Raw genomic sequence first — 17,502 nt, 5'->3', positions numbered from 1 at the left:
TGTGGTAACATCTACAACCATGGGTGTTTGAGTGTTTGAAGTTTGGGGGTTAGAAGCAGCTTCCATTTGTTGGGAGAAGTTAAAAACAGCTTGTTCTTGAGGATTCATGATGAAGATTGAAGAAGAAAATGAAGAACTGAGAAGGTTGCAGAGAAAACTTCGAGAGAGGGTTTAGGGTTTAAGAGTGAGTGAGAGTGATAAGTGTGTGAAATGTGAGAAAAGTGTTTATATACTAAGGGTAAAAACACATGCAAAACGACACACATACCAGCGTTAGCACAAAAACCAAAATAGCACGTTTGGGGGAAAAAAGATTACAGCTCATTAATGAATGTCTAATCCCAACAGTAAGCACACTGCTCAAGGAGATTTCAAGCGTTCTGACCTTTGATTTCTTTTGACAGCTGTCTAGAAGTTCTAGGGTTAGACGCATGTTCCCCACGTGTTGATGTTTCTGATCTTCAGGAATACCAAAGGATTTCTGAAGATTTCTAACTCAGATATCTTCTTAACTTGGTAGAAGTATCAGAGTCAGAGGCAGAAGTGTATTTGTTTTTATCAGATTCTCATTTTACATGTTCAGAGCCAAATTTTACTCAGGACAATTTTTAATGTTCAGATTTTCTAAGATGAAACGAAATCTATCTTCAGCTAGAGGCTTAGTAAAGATATCTGCCCATTGATGTTCTGTATCAATGAACTTCAGCGTTACTATCCCTTTCTGAACATAGTCTCTAATAAAATGATGTTTTATTTCTATGTGTTTGGCTCTGGAATGTAGAATGGGATTCTTACTTAAACAAATAGCAGCAGTATTATCACAAAGGATAGGAATGTTACTCTCAAAGATTTGTAGATCTTCTAGCTGATGTTTCATCCAGAGCATCTGAGTTGTGCACAGTGATGCTGAGATATATTCTGCTTCTGCAGTTGATAGAGCAATTGTTGACTGTCTTTTGCTAGCCCAGGAGATTAAGTTGTTTCCCAGAAGCTGGCAATTTCCAGATGTACTTTTTCGTTCTATTCTATCTCCTGCATAATCTGCATCACAATAACCAGAAAGCCTATACTCTGATGTTTTCTCATACATCAGGCCCAGGTTAGGGGTTCCTTTCAGATACTTAAGAATTCTCTTAACAGCTGTTAAATGAGATTCTCTAGGATCTGATTGGAATCTGGCACAAAGACAGACGCTGAAGAGAATATCAGGACGAGTAGCAGTCAGATAGAGAAGAGAGCCTATCATACCTCGATAGAGCTTCTGACAAACCTTGTTGCTTACCTCTTCCTTCTCCAGAATGCAAGTTGGATGCATGGGAGTCTTTGCAGAATTGCATTCAGACATATCAAACTTCTTCAGAACGTCTTTAATGTACTTGCTTTGATGAATGTACGTGACTTCTGGAGTTTGATTGATTTGAATTCCCAGAAAGAACTTTAGTTCTTGCATTAGACTCATTTCAAATTCTGCCTGCATTAACTTAGAAAATTCTTGGCAAACAGAGATATTAGCAGAACCAAAAATAATGTCATCAACATAAATTTGGCATATCATGAGATCATTTTTATGATTTTTACAGAAGAGTGTAGAATCAACTTTCCCTCTGATAAAATTTTGTTCCAGAAGAAAATTACTTAAGCGTTCATACCAAGCTCTGGGAGCTTGTTTAAGTCCATATAAGGATTTCTTAAGTTTGAAAACATGTTCTGGAAAATTTGAGTTTTCAAAACCAGGAGGTTGATTAACATACACTTCTTCTGAAATATAACCATTTAGAAATGCACTCTTGACATCCATTTGGTATAATTTTATAGAGTGATTAATAGCAAATGATACAAGAAGACGAATAGACTCTAACCTTGCGACTGGAGCAAAAGTTTCATTATAATCAATACCTTCTTGTTGACTATAACCTTGAGCTACCAGTCGTGCTTTGTTTCTGACAACTTCTCCTTTCTCGTTCAGTTTGTTTCTGAACACCCATCTGGTTCCAATGACATGAGTGCCTCTGGGTTTAGGAACGAGATCCCAGACATCATTCTTGGAGAATTGATCTAACTCTTCTTGCATAGCTGCCACCCAATCATTATCTTGAAGAGCTTCATCACAGGACGTAGGCTCAATCAGAGACACTAGTCCCAGAGGAATATCTTCAGAAGTTCTGAAGGTAGATCTGGTTCTAACAGGTTCATCTTTGTTTCCCAAAATCAACTCTTCAGATACGTTGCTACGACTCTTGACTTTCCTTGGAATTTCTGGAGATTTAATTTCTTCAGAGTCTGGAGTGACAGTTGCTTCTGGAGTTTTCTCAGATTCTACCAGAGTGATCTCTAAATCTGCAAACTTTTCAACTAGCTTTGACTTTTCAGGGTCAAGCTTATCATCAAATCTAACATGGATTGATTCCTCCACAATTTTGGTTTCTGTGTTGTATACTCTATAGCCTTTAGAGCGTTCTGAGTATCCTAACATAATACCTTTCTGTGCTTTGGAATCAAACTTGTTCAGATGTTCTTTAGTATTTAATATAAAGCAAATGCATCCAAAAGGATGAAAATATGAAATGTTGGGTTTTCTTCCCTTACACAGTTCATAGGGAGTCTTATCCAGAATAGGTCTAATAGAGATTCTATTCTGAATGTAACACGCTGTATTTACAGCTTCTGCCCAAAAGTGCTTTGCTACATTTGTTTCATTGATCATGGTTCTGGCCATTTCTTGGAGTGTCCTATTCTTCCTCTCTACAACTCCATTTTGTTGTGGAGTTCTAGGGCAGGAGAAATCATGGGATATTCCATTAGAATCAAATAATTCTTCAAAATCTTTATTTTCAAATTCTCCACCATGATCACTTCTGACTCTAACAATTTTAGAGTCAAATTCTTTTTGCACTTTAGAACAGAAACTGGTGAATACAGAGTGAGACTCACTCTTGTGCTTTAGGAATTTTACCCATGTCCAGCGGCTGTAATCATCAACGATTACAAGTCCATACTTCTTTCCATTGACTGATGCTGTTTTCACAGGACCAAATAAGTCAATGTGAAGAAGCTCCAGAGGCTTGGAGGTAGAAACAACATTTTTCTTTTTAAAAGATGTTTTTGAAAACTTTCCTTTCTGACAAGCTTCACACAGAGCATCTGAAGAAAACTTCAGTTTAGGTAAGCCTCTGACTAACTCAAGTTTAGTTAGCTGAGAAAGTTTTCTCATGCTAATGTGGCCTAAGCGTCTATGCCATACCCATTGCTCTTCGTGAACTGACATTAAACATTTAACATTTTGATCTTTTAAATCAGAAAGATTTATTTTGTAAATGTTGTTTTTCCTCTTGCCTGTGAAAAGGACAGAGCCATCGTTCTGATTAATGGCTTTACACGTTTTTTGATTAAAGATTACATCATAACCGTTATCACTTAATTGACTTATGGATAACAAGTTATGCATTAATCCTTCTACATAAAGAACATCAGATATAGAGGGAAGAGTACCATTACCAATAGTTCCGGAGCCTCTGATCCTTCCTTTCTGATCTCCTCCGAAGCCTACAAAGCCAGCGTCTTTAAGTTCCAGGCTTTGGAACATAGACTTTCTTCCCGTCATATGTCGCGAGCATCCAGAGTCCAGGTACCATGACTGGTGTCTGAACTTTGCTGCATAGGATATCTGCAACATAGATAATCTTATCTTTCGGTACCCAGAATCTCTTGGGTCCTTTCAGATTAGTTTTCCCAGAGTTTCTTACAACTTTGGGTCTTCTAGCATTTTTAAATTTGTGTTCTTGTGTGTGTGTGTAGTGGTATGAGAAAGGCGATTTAATTTGGTTACTGGTAGAAGTTTTATCAGAATCAGAATCATACCCAATTCCCTTTTATTATTCTGACCTACTCCATAAATCATGGATGCCATAATACTCCTATTTATCCCATTCTTCAGAAATTGTTGAAAGGCTTCTTCATATTTATAAATAATTTCATTTGAAGTTTGTGGTGCTTGAGACAACACTTCTTCTAATTTTAAGCTTTTTGTTTTAGCTCCATCTCTTTCTAACGTTAAAGATTTGATTGTATCTTCATGTGCTTGAATTGTTGTCTCAAGTTCACTACATTCTTCAGATTTTGCTTTAAGAAGGCCTTTAATGCTTTTAACTTTTTGTTTTAATTTCTGAAGAGAGGTAAGAGTTTCTGATAAACATGATTCTAAGTCAGATCTAGAAAGTTCAGAAAATACCTCTTCAGATTCTTCATCTGAGCTGCTGGATGTGGTAGCCATAAATGCTACGTTGGCTTGTTCATCAGAGTCAGATTCTGATGATCCTGATTCACTATCGTCCCAGGTCGCCATTAATCCCTTCTTTGTTCTGAAGGCATTTTTCTTGAAGCTTTCTTTCTTAGAGTTATCTTTCTTCAGCTTGGGGCATTCATTTCTATAATGACCTGTTTCTTTACATTCAAAACAGGTAATATCTTTATTAGGTTTACCTTTTGAAGTTGACTCTGATCTATCCCCTCTGGGTCTTGATCTTCTGAAGTTGTTGTTGTTCCTTCTTTTCCAGAGTTGCTTAACTCTTCTGGTTAGTAAGGACAGTTCTTCTTCATCATCAGAGTCTTCAGGTTCAGAGTCGTCAGTATCTGCAGTTTCTGCCTGGAGAGCTTTGGTTCTGTCTGACTTCCGTCTTTCAGGTCTGGACTTCAGCGCCACTGACTTGTTCCTTTTCTGAGGCTCATCCTCCTCTAGTTCTATCTCATGACTTCTGAGAGAGCTAACAAGTTCTTCAAGGCTGATGTTGTTCAGATCCTTTGATAGCTTCAGAGCAGTAACCATTGGTCTCCATTTCTTTGGCAGACTTCTGACAATCTTCTTAACATGATCTGCAGTCGTATATCCCTTGTCTAGCACTTTAAGACCTGCAATAAGAGTTTGGAATCTGGAAAACATAGCTTCTATAGCTTCGTCATCTTCCATCTTGAAGGCTTCATACTTCTGGATCAACGCCAGAGCCTTCGTCTCCTTGACTTGGGAGTTTCCTTCATGGGTCATCTTCAGAGAGTCAAGTATATCTTTAGCCGTCTCTCTATTGGTGATCTTTTCGTATTCGTTGTATGATATAGCATTTAGAAGTATTGTTCTGGCCTTGTGATGATTTTTGAACTCACGTTTCTGATCTTCTGACATTTTGCTTCTGGGAACTTCAGCTCCATTTAAGGTTGGAGGTTTGTATCCATCTGTGACAATGTCCCAGAGGTCAGCATCATAACCCAGAAAGAAACTTTCGATTCTATCTTTCCAGTAATCAAACTTTTCTCCATCAAAAACAGGAGGCTTGGCATTGTAAGAATCTTTCTCATTTGAGTGGGCCATTTGTTTTTCTCGCACTGGATCTCTCTACACGGTTAAGTGTTTGATTTGAAAATCAATAACAGAGCCGGAGCTCTGATACCAATTGAAGGTGAGAAAAACAAGAAAGGGGGGTTTGAATTGTTTGAAAAATAAGCGCTTTTGCAAAATGAAATCACACAAAGATTTTATACTGGTTCGCTTATAACACAAAGCTACTCCAGTCCACCCGGCCAAGGTGATTTCGCCTTCAACAAGGACTTAATCCACTAATCTTGAAAGATTACAAACAACCCCTAAGAGAAAAGAAAATCTCTTAGTCCTCTCAAGTCTACAGACTACAACAGGTCACTTGAGGAAATCAAATAAAAATAGATACAAGATGTGTAATCTAGAGTGCTTCTAAGAAAGCAAATATTACAAACTTAAGAACAAATTTTTCACTTGATAAGCAACAGCTTAGTGAAAATCTTTGAAGAACAAAGATGTTTTTTTCTTGAGCGTGATATAATTTCAGTATAGTTTTGGCTAGTGATTTCTTCGTATATACTGAATGAGATTTCTTCTCTATTTATAGGAGTTGAAGTAGAGTTGAAGTAGCGTTGAGTCTGTTGGATATTGAGATGTAGTTACGCCATTCCATTAATAGCTTCTGCAGTAGACTTTTTCACTTAGAAGTGACTACTTACCACAATTAGTAACTTCTCTCTTGGAAGTGGAGATTAACGTCTCTTTTCTGATTGAGGAAATCCATTTGCAGAACTTTAACTTGGTTTAAACGTTACTTCATCATGATTAACAATTCTGATTAGAGTCTTTGTGTATCTGGAGAAATTGGCTTCTGATGTTATCTCTTGAAAGTTCAGATGACGCTTGATAACTTCAGACTTTGCAGAAGGCATTTGTTCAGAGTCAGAGCTTCTAGACTTTACTTCATGTTCAGATGCTTCTGATATTTTGTAGTTTTGTCCAGAGTCAGAGCTTCTTGAAACGAGATTTCACTTTAGATGCTTCTGATACTTGAGATTTTGCATCTGATCTTGTTTTGCATCTGATGACATCATCAGATTTATTTCTTCTTTCTTTAGAACCCTGCACACTTAGAAACTTTTCGTTAGGGTGCCACTTTTGGTTTCATCCTTTGTTATCATCAAAATCATGGAATCTATTGTAGAACTATTTTTGTTCTTACACTTTCTCCCTGACGTAAACCTTTTCTCAGTGCTTGCCAGGGAGTTTTGAAAAAAAAAACCAAAAAAAGAAAAAGAAAAAGCTTGTTAACAAAAATACAGAGAGCTTGTTGAAAAAAAGAAGAAGAAAGAGTCAATCTCACTGCATCAGCATCATGCATACGTCACTCATCTCTAACCTTTCATAACTATCCATTTACCAAATAACATTTCAACTCCCAGCAGCTGCCTTGCACAAAAGCTATCTTGTTCACCCTATACCTCAGTAGAGAATTTCTTTGTGACCTAGCTTCACATTTCATTTGTTCTTGGTGGGCAAATTTTACGATATTTTAGTATTTAATCCTTTCATACCTTGAATGTCCGGAAGTTGTTACTCTGCGTACATTCAGGTTTGAGAAAATTAAATAAGGGCATCTGTCATACCCCAAAATTCACTCTACCTTTCACAATTTCATCTAGGTCACTAACCCCAAGCATTTGCATATCCTGATAAACATTCATCTCATCTACATATCCATTGTATCATAACACATTCCGCTTGCATTTGAAAAAGGTAAAATCATGGGTTCAAGGGTCTTATCACACAAGGCATGGGAGGTTAAGTCTCCAGGCTAGGGCTCATGTGATGGACATGATTATATTGTTTGGTTCATTATAAATGATTCAGTTGTTTGTTCACGATCCATGATTCTGGTTCATTGGTTATAATTCATTCAAGGTGTTACAGTTGCTTGATTGAGTATCATTTGGTTAACTTTGATTAATTGGACTTCAAGTCTTGCAACTTGGCATGTTTTATTTGGATCGAGAACATTGGGCTTTTCAGTCATATCCACGTTCAGTCATGGTGCATTCGTGTTCATAGTTGGTTAATACCTTGGTTTTTGTTTGGTTCTTTGGATAATCAATTCACAGTAGTTCCAGTTCATTTGTACGTTGTAGTGTAATCATGGTCCATTTTCGCTTCCCATAAGAAAATAAACATTTCGACCTAAGTTGACTTTTGGTCAACTGTTGACTTTTTGGTCAACCATCTAACCAAAGTCCGTTTCATTTTCCATTCATTTTTACCATTTTAAACCATAACCATGTCCATATTACCAATCCATTAGACCCCATTTTAATCCAATTTAATCTAATTAACATCCAAGTCTAACCAAAAATCCAATTATCCATTTTTACCCCATATCCAATCCAATTTTAATCCATGAACCACTTTATCCATTTTTTAATCCAATCCATTTAGTTTAATTCAATATCCAAATCCCATTCAATCAAATTTTAACAAAATCCAATTTAGCCATGATCCATGTTAATATGAAAAAAAACCATAGCCATTATTCATTCAACTATTCATTAGCCACATTAATATAGCTATTCTTAATAATGGAAATGCAAGATGTGCAGTAAAAACAGGTAGTGCAGTAAAAGCTACTTGCAAGTACTACAAGTCCAAACACCAAGCCAAGGCATAAACGGTAGCGGCCAAGGCGAAACGCATATGGAAACGAAAGCTACATTTCAAAACGCAAGGAGATTGTGAGAAAAATGCACCAGCACCACGTGCAAAAAAATGGAAAAAAGAAAAATTCAACGACATTCCAAACCACAGCAGTAAGCTAAACGGTGATGCAACTCATAAATACATGCCAAATTCGATGATAGAGGCTGCAACGCGCAGGGACGACAACATATTTCCTGCAAAACCATAAGCAGAAACAAAAGAAATTCAGTTAGCACATTAACTTGTAAACATTCAGCAGAAATTCACCAAGGTTGTCTCATAAAAAAAGAAGCGAGATAAAAACTCAAAGAACCGGAAAAACCGAAAAGGAGCGATTCATGACATTCCTATCACATTCAGATCAAGCCTATGACATTTACCTGTTTTTACTGGGATAATAGAATTAGCTGGAATCACATTTACTGGTAAGCCTGCCAAGAATAAGAAACAAGCCGAGAAAAATGCAGCCATGGCAGCTTGGTCATCTTTATGGCTATTGGCAAAAGAGAGTGCTAGCTCTTCAACTGAACCTAAGAACAATGACGAATTAGAACAGATCACTATAGCTCGGGCTTTGTTGAGCTACCGTCTGAAGGAAAATATGTCAATGTCTAACCGAAATGCTCCAATTCCATTTCAGAAGAAGTTTCAGATTCAAAATCTTAGGCCAACTAGTTGTCAACCTCCTGCTACCACATCAAAGATCCTTCCCCTAATTTTCCCAAAGACAGGACCTCGAAACAAACCTTCTTCGGCAACATCAAATGAAATCGCAACGGAACCGGTATCCAAAAACAACAAGCTACAACTAGCCACCACTGAACCGTAACAGAACCTGCAAAAACTTTCTTCCAAAAAGTGCTCAACCAACTGAATAGAAATAGAACTATCTTACAACCTCAACCGAATAATCGAAAATTATAACAAACTCCAACTGTCAATAAACTCGACATAACAGAACTCATTGTTAGAAATTTAGGAAAGATTAAAGGGATCCAGGCTTGAATCGTGAATGCAACACTTACCTTATAGTATTTCAAGCACTCTCGATTGTCTTAGAGTTCTGATGCAGGAATACCCAGGATAATTCAGCCTTATCGAGTTTGCGCAAGACCGGCGAAAACCTGAATGCAGCGAAGAGCGTCTGGAATTATTTAAAAGATTTTTGTATTTTGTGTGTTTTATTCTGAATCCGGATTTATGCTTTTATAGTCCATGTTGATATTGTTTCACAAGCTAGAGACCCTTGGTGAAGCAATGTCCTTTTCCAATAATCATAATGGTTGGCCTGCAGCATGTTTCACCAACAGTTGCATGGTTTTGCCTTTGCAACATCTCATGAAGAGTTACAATCTCCGAATTCAAAATTCAAAATTCAAAATTCAAAATTCATGAAGAGTTATCTCATGCATTTATTAGCATTAACTCACTTCCACCATTTGTCATTTTGGAACACACTTGTATTTAATAAATTACTACAATCCCCCACTTGTTCTAATAATGACAAATCCAATTCCAGAATATAGAAAGCGAAAAGTGTTAATACAGTTAGTATCTTTCGATTTTACCTTAACCTTAGTAAAGACAACGCAAAGCCTAATCGAAATGTTAGGTAGCTATGCTTTGAACCATTATCCCATGTGATCATACCGGAGTTGCTATACACACACTTTTAGAGGTTCTTCGCCTACATATCTCGCCTAGCACTATTTATGGCCATGTGTTTTTCCTGTTTTCATGAATTTTTTCATGAGAGAAACTCCAACTCTCACCTTAAGACGGCACCATCTTGAAGTTCATATAGGTGAAGTTCAATTCATATCTATTTCTTGAGATACGTACCCTCCTTGATATAGAACTTCATTAAGAGTTTCTTTGAAAACTCAACCCTTAGTTTGTAATCGTCAACATTATCGCGGAATCTTGCATAAACTTCCGAATCAACGACTTGTTGTTACCCATTGAATCTTAGGTTAAGATTTGTTAACTTCAGATTGGGTTGCTATCATTGTTGGAACCCTTATTCAAGGAGTTTTAATCCCATACCTTTCGAGGTAGTATTTACTAAATCTCTGGCCAGTGGTTTAGTAAATGGATCAGCCAAATTATAGCTTGCTTGTATATATGTTAGTGAAATGGTCACATCCTTTATCATTTTTCTCACGAGAGAGTGTCTAAGACCTATGTGTCTAGATTTTCCATTGTACACTTCACTGAACGCTCTAGCCAGGGTGGCTTGACTATCACAATGTATCAATACTTTTGAAACATTGTCTTTAGCTAAAGGAACCTCCAATAAGAGGTCCCTCAACCATTCTGCTTCTTGTCCAGCAGACGCAAGAGCCACAAACTCTGATTCCATGGTTGAGAGAGTAATGCATGTTTGTTTCTTGCTTTTCCAAGAAATCGCACCTCCAGCTAATGTGAATATCCACCCAGTTGTAGGTTTATAATCTCCAACACTTGATATCCAACTTGCGTCGGTATATCCTTCTAGTATGGCAGGAAACTTACCATAATGAAGGCCAACATTTTTGGTCTTTAACAAATATCCAAAAATCCTAGTTATGGCCTTCCAATGTTCATCATTTGGATTGCTAGTAAATCTACTCATCTTACTAACTGCAAAAGCTATGTCAGGTCTGGTGCATTGCATTAAGTACATTAGACATCCAATTGCACTTGCATATTCCAGTTGTGCCACGGTTCTCCCATTGTTCTTTTGAAGTTTGACACTAGGATCGAATGGAGTGTTTACTTCCTTAAAGTTTAGGTGTTTGAACTTTTCCAACATTTTCTCAATATAATGTGTTTCATTAAGTTCATAACCCCCACTATTTCGTTTTACTTTGATCCCTAGTATAGTGTCAACTAGTCCAAGATCTTTCGTCTTGAATGTGGAAGTCAAAAATTTCTTTGTTTCTGATATTCCATTTATTTCATTGCTGATAATCAACATGTCATCAACATATAGACATAGAAATATCACAATACTTCCGCGCACCTTTGTGTACAAGCATTTGTCACAAGAGTTTGGAACAATTTTTGATGCCATTGTTTTGGTGCCTGTTTTAAACCGTATAGAGACTTAACAAGTTTGCATACCTTTTGTTCATTTCTAGGAAGCATGAAGCCTTCTGGTTGCTCCATGTAGATCTCCTCATCGAGATCTCCGTTTAGGAATGCTGTTTTAACATCCATTTGATGAACAATAAGGTTATTCAATGAAGCTAGTGAAAACATGATTCTAATTGTCGTAGATTTTGCTACCGGTGCATATGTGTTAAAATAATCGACCACCTTCCTTTTGTCTAAATCCTTTTGCTACTAGTCTAGCCTTGTAGGTGTTTAATGTATCGTTACTATGATACTTTTTTCTAAACACCCACTTGCATCCAATGGGTCTTGATCCCTTCGAAAGATCAACTAGTTCCCAAGTATGATTTGACATAATTTAATCCATTTCATCTTGGATAGCATCTTTCCAAAAAGAAGCGTCCCTAGAAGCCACTGCTTCCTTATATGTTTTAGGATCATCTTCTATTTGAAGAATAATAGGAATTTTATGAACATCATTCTTGCTATTTCCTTCAACTAAATAAAGAGAAATGAGTTGGGAATTGATTTCATATGGTCCTAGATCCTTAGTTTTTCATGCCCTTTTGCTTCTCCTTGGTTCTGATTGTGTTTCAATAATTCGTGTCGAATCTTTGTCACGAGATTCTTCAATTGTGGGATTTTCAGGTCCCTTATCCTTTGTGATGAGATTTTCAAAGAATTCCACATCTCTGGATTCAACAATTACATTAGACTATAGATTTAGAAGTCTGTATGCTTTGCTATTTGATGCATATCCTATGAAGGCACATCTGATTCTTCGAGGACCCGATTTTGTCCTTTTGGGATCCATGTTCTTGTAATAAGCTACACACCCCCACACTCTGAAATAACCAATACTTGGTGGTCTTCCTTTCCATTTCTCATATGGAGAAATACCAGTTGTTTTTAAAGGAATCTTGTTCATTATGTGACATGCGGACAATAGTGCTTCACCCCATAAATTAAATGGTAATTCTGAATGCATTAACATAGCATTTATCATCTCTTGATATGTTCTATTTTTTATTTCGGCCATGCCATTTTGTTGTGGTGTGCGGGGCGCAGAACATTCGTTTATGATGCCATATTCTTCACAATATGCATCAAATTCTGCTGAGAAATATTCTCCGCCTCTATCGCTCCTAAGTACTTTTATAGTTGTACTTAATTGATTTTCTACTTCTGCTTTATATGTCTTAAAGGCATTAAAAGCATCGTCTTTATGCTTTAAGAGATATACATGTGTGAACCTAGAGCAATCATCGATAAACATTATAAAATAATGGTTTCCCCCACGGGTCAACATACCATTAAATTCACACAAATCAGAGTGCACAAGATCTAGCACGTTTGTTTTTCTTTCAACACTTTTGAAAGGTTTCTTTATCATTTTTGATTTAACACATATTTCACATTTTCCGAAATCATGAATGTTGCATGATATCAAACCGGATTTAATTAGTCTATTCATAGTACTAATACCAATATGTGTCAATCTAGAGTGCCATAAGGAAATAGATTCAAGCATATAAGCCGAATTAGAAATTTCATTAATAATATTGTCGGTAGTACACAATTTGATCATTCCTTCAGCGAAATATCCTTTTCCTACAAATATACCATTACGGGTCAATATTAATTTGCCCGATTCATATACAGATTTAATACCCGGTTTTCCCAATAAGTCCCCACTAACAAGGTTTCTATTCATATCAGGAACATGAAGCACATTAACAAGAGTGACTTTCTTTCCGGAAGTGAAGTTGAGTTCGACGGATCCTGTTCCAACGACTTTAGATCGCACTTCATTTCCCATTTGCACTTCTTGTCCATCATTGACTTTGGTATAGGTTTTGAATGTTGTTTTATCATAAGATACATGCACAGTTGCACATGTGTCATACCACCATCCTTGCACTTTGCCTTTGATTGCCATAATTTCGCTTACCGTAGCGATTATGTCATCATCGGCATGAACAACATTGACCTCATTTTTGGACTTATTGTTCCTGCAATCTCGAGCATAATTTCCGGGTTTATGAAGTTTCTCCAAAGAAAAGTCCTCAGAACTATGCAGCAATTTCTTTCTGTATCCTTTCCACGAAGGTGGCAATTTTGCTATTATTGCACCTACTTAGAATGCTTCAGGAATGTCAATTTTCACGGCTTTTATTTTATTCACGAGAACTTGTAACTCGTGTACTTGTGCAAGAATCGGCTTGGAATCCAACATCTTAAAATCAAAGTATTTAGATATTAAAAAAAATTTCGTACCTTCTTCTTCGGCCTTGAATTTTGAATTCGAGTGCGTTCCATATTTCCTTTGCGGATGCAGTATTGGTGTAGAGATCATAGAGACGACCAGATAATGTGTTCAAGATGTGTCCACGATAAAGCAGTTCATCTTCTTTTCGTTTCTTTCTCTCCTTTTTTTACTTTATCAGTGTCATTCTCAGTTGGTTCTGGAATTGCCTCCAGATCAGGATCCAAGACATATTGAATTTTCAGGGTGGTCAGGAGAAATGTCATTTTGTCTTGCCAGCGGGTATAGTTTATTCCATCGAAACGATCTAACTTAACAAGGTTCTGATTCATCAGTTTGATGCTTGAAACAAAGGCGTCGGTGGCCATGATTTGAGATACTATAAGACTGTTAGAAATTTCGGAAAGGTTAAAGGGATCCAGGCTTGAATCGTGAACGCAACACTTTCCTTATAGTATTTCAAGCACTCTGGATTGTCTTAGAGTTCTGATGCAGGAATACCCAGGATAATTCTGCCTTATCGAGTTTGCGCAAGACCGGCGAAAACTCGAATGCAGCGAAGAGCGTCTGGAATTATTTAGAGGATTTTTGGATTTTGTGTGTTTTATTCTGAATCCGGATTTATGCTTTTATAGGCCATGTTGATATTGTTTCACAAGGTAGCGACCCTTGGTGAAGCAATATCCTTTTCCAATAATCATAATGGTTGGCCCGCAGCATTTTTCACCAACAGTTGCATGGTTTCGCCTTTGCAACATCTCATGAAGAGTTACAATCTCCGAATTCAAAATTCAAAACTCAAAATTCAAAATTCAAAATTCAAAATTCAAAATTCAAAGTTCATGAAGAGTTATCTAATGCATTTATTAGCATTAACTCACTTCCACCATTTGTCATTTTGGAACACACTTGTATTTAATAAATTACAACACTTATAACTTCCTATAACAACTGCCATAACAGAGTCGAAAAATCTCTCTTCAAAACTCTCAATCTCTAACCTCTCTCCATATAACATAACCTATAGAGAAACTCTTCAGGACTATCTTCACCCTCTTCAACCCTCAACCGTTCTAACAACCTACACCTTCCCATAAAACCCCTCCCCCTTAACATAAAATAAACCTTTCATAACCTTCCACTTCAACCTACACCTTCCCTTAAAATCTACCTTACAACCTCCTTCAACCACACACACCACCACCTTCATTTCGAGTAACTCCCTCCACACCCGATTTCAACCCATAGCAGAACCCTGTAAATCCACTTCCAACCTCTAACTAACTTCATTCCATCCTGCAGCCTCTCTAACGAACCCTCATCAAGGAAACTGTAACCTTCAACTGTTTCAGTTCTAACCGCACCTCAACGAACCACAAAAATTCAGAGAATAAAAAAACATAAGAAAGGGAAGAAATCGGAACAACAAAATTGAAAGGGAAAACTCATGAGGGGGAAAGCATACTTCTTCATTTTCATTCGGCAAAGAACACAACACCCACAAACAAAATATTCATCGTCATCTCAATCAGAAAACGCATGAACACAGAGAAAGGTCTGCATCTTCATTACAAAACAGAAACGTGATCTTCTTTACCAACGACAAGCACATCAACAAAGAAGAAGATCTAAACTTGAATCTTTCGAAACGAGGAATCGGTAAGCTCCCTTTGCTTCATATCAATTCCGTCTTCTTTAACTCGACGTACACAAGAACGAAGAGTTTGGGAGATATCGATTTCGGCGATTGGTTGAGGATCACAACTTTTATGCCCGGAGTTGATCCCTCTGCGATTTTGCGCTTGAAACTTCGTGTCTGGAGGAGAAGGACGCGTGAGGCGACGAAGATGTTCTTGATACGTTGCCAATTGGGGCGTATTTTTTTTATAATCTTGATGTTGGATGGTTAATTTAATTGATTTGGGATAGTTCTTGATTTTAGATATTAGGAATTAGCAAATTTGTTGATTAATTAGTTAATAGAATTGATTAGTTAATTAGGATTTAGAAATTAGATTTAATCCTTTTGATTAGAATTAGTTCTTAATTTTACAGAATTAATATGCATTGGATTAACCTTTCCTCGATTAAAATTTTAGGTAATAGATTTTGATATTACTTTTTGTGGATTTTGTGTAGATTTTATATGGTTAATGTTGATTTTACCATGGTTAGACCTTAGGTTAATTTCCACTATATTCGATTTGTATATTCACAGTCATTAGATTCGATTCTTGATCTTGGATTGTGAATGTCATATTCGATTGATTGTGATCCTAATGCATGTTTAGGTAGATTTTAATTTTTAGAATTAATAGCCGCTTTAATTGTCCATTTAATCGATTCGTTGGTTTATGATCATTTTTATTAAATTGAAAATCCCATTTCAATTTAGGTGATGAATACATTGTATGTCTAATTTCATTTGTCATGATCATAGGATAGCTCTTTGATTGTTTTTCATTGATTAATCCATTACCTTCCGAATTGATTCTAACCATTGTATGTACTTACATATTGTTGCATCATTCTCATTCATTCGACTTTATCTCATGCTAACTCGTTTGTTGTTTTGTGTCACATGTTGACTTCGAGATGCAAGCTCACTCTTAGCTAGTCATGCTCCTAACCATTTCATTTTCATTCAATAGCTTTGTATTGTTGAAGTACCATGTCACTTGTATGCCTTAGGCATGGTACATAGTCTAATAGTTTGTAACTTGTATTTTCCTTTCATTCCTTTATGTTCTATTGTATGGATCCCCCCATTGTGGGTCAAATGTCCCCCATCCCATAGTCATGTAATAACTTAGATTTATTGCTTTCTAGTTAGTTCATCATGCATGTTAATAACAAAAATAAAATACAAAACGATAAACAAAACATTTCAAAAGAAACAAAAGGTACTTGATTTAACATCAAGTTGTTTTCCAAATAAAACTCACACCGTTATAACGTGAATGCTTGATCCAACGTCAAGTATTCTCCATCCACTCCATGATCCATTTTATCATCTCTTCTCCATTCTCTTCTCAACCTCATTCTATCTCTCACCTCCATTCTTCACTCACACTTTTTCATAATAAATTCAAATACTTGATCCAATATCAAGTACCTTTTTTAAAATATTTTCATAACAAATTGGAATGCTGAATGGGGTGTACGTGTTTGTACACAACATTCAAGTAATTGGGTTGTCGGCCGTACCTAGCCTGAGGACCCAACACTTGACTTTCCCCCTTAAAACATCTAATGATTCAAATAAGTTAGATCTAGGTTCTATAAGGAAGAAAAAGAATAGTTAGGACTCCATGGTCCTCTCAATTCCCAAGTACTCTGATCGTTGACCGTACTTAGTCAAGGGTCAGATACTTTTCGCCCTCTAAGTTCCAATGATTAGACTTGCCAAATTCTTTTCACAATTCAAATCTCTTTTTTGGATGAAAAAGAGTGGTTAGGACAATATTATCCTCTCAACTCCAGAGTTATTGGACCGTTGACTGTATCTAGCCAAGGGTCTGATGCTTGTCTATGTATATAAAATCAACCCTTACAAATCAAATCATCTTTCGCCTTAGGGCTTTCTCTTCAAAACCTTTCAATAAGGACGTGTTACTTCCGTTCTACCCTGAACGACACTTAAGCCTCCATGTGCGAGCAAGTAATGTTTAACGTCTAGAGTCCAAATCAAGCGTATCCACTTTACCGTAAAGAAGCAAATACTTTCCGCTCCCATGGTAGAGTATACAAGCAAGCGACAGTAGCGCGCGAACATCAATACTGTTCAGTAAAAACAATCAAATAAATACGCCATTTTTGAGCCGAACTATGAAGCTCTGACTTTCCTATTGCATATATGGGGATACGTAGGCACGAGGACCCAAATCCTTGGCGAGCACACTAACTTAAAAACTTATTTTCTCGCATCTTATTCTCTCATATCATCCCTAATAGTAAGCAATTTATAGATAAATAAATATCCATATGCATTCGATACGAGCAAGTGGTTCCCATGGAGTACCATGGATGTGATGTGTGCTAATACCTTCCCCTTGCATAACCGACTTCCAAATCTGCTCTTGGTTGCGAGACCGTTTCTCTCTCTTTT

Source organism: Lathyrus oleraceus, chromosome 3, assembly GCF_024323335.1.
Source record: "Lathyrus oleraceus cultivar Zhongwan6 chromosome 3, CAAS_Psat_ZW6_1.0, whole genome shotgun sequence".
NCBI lineage: Eukaryota > Viridiplantae > Streptophyta > Magnoliopsida > Fabales > Fabaceae > Lathyrus > Lathyrus oleraceus.
This window is presented reverse-complemented; position numbering follows the sequence as displayed.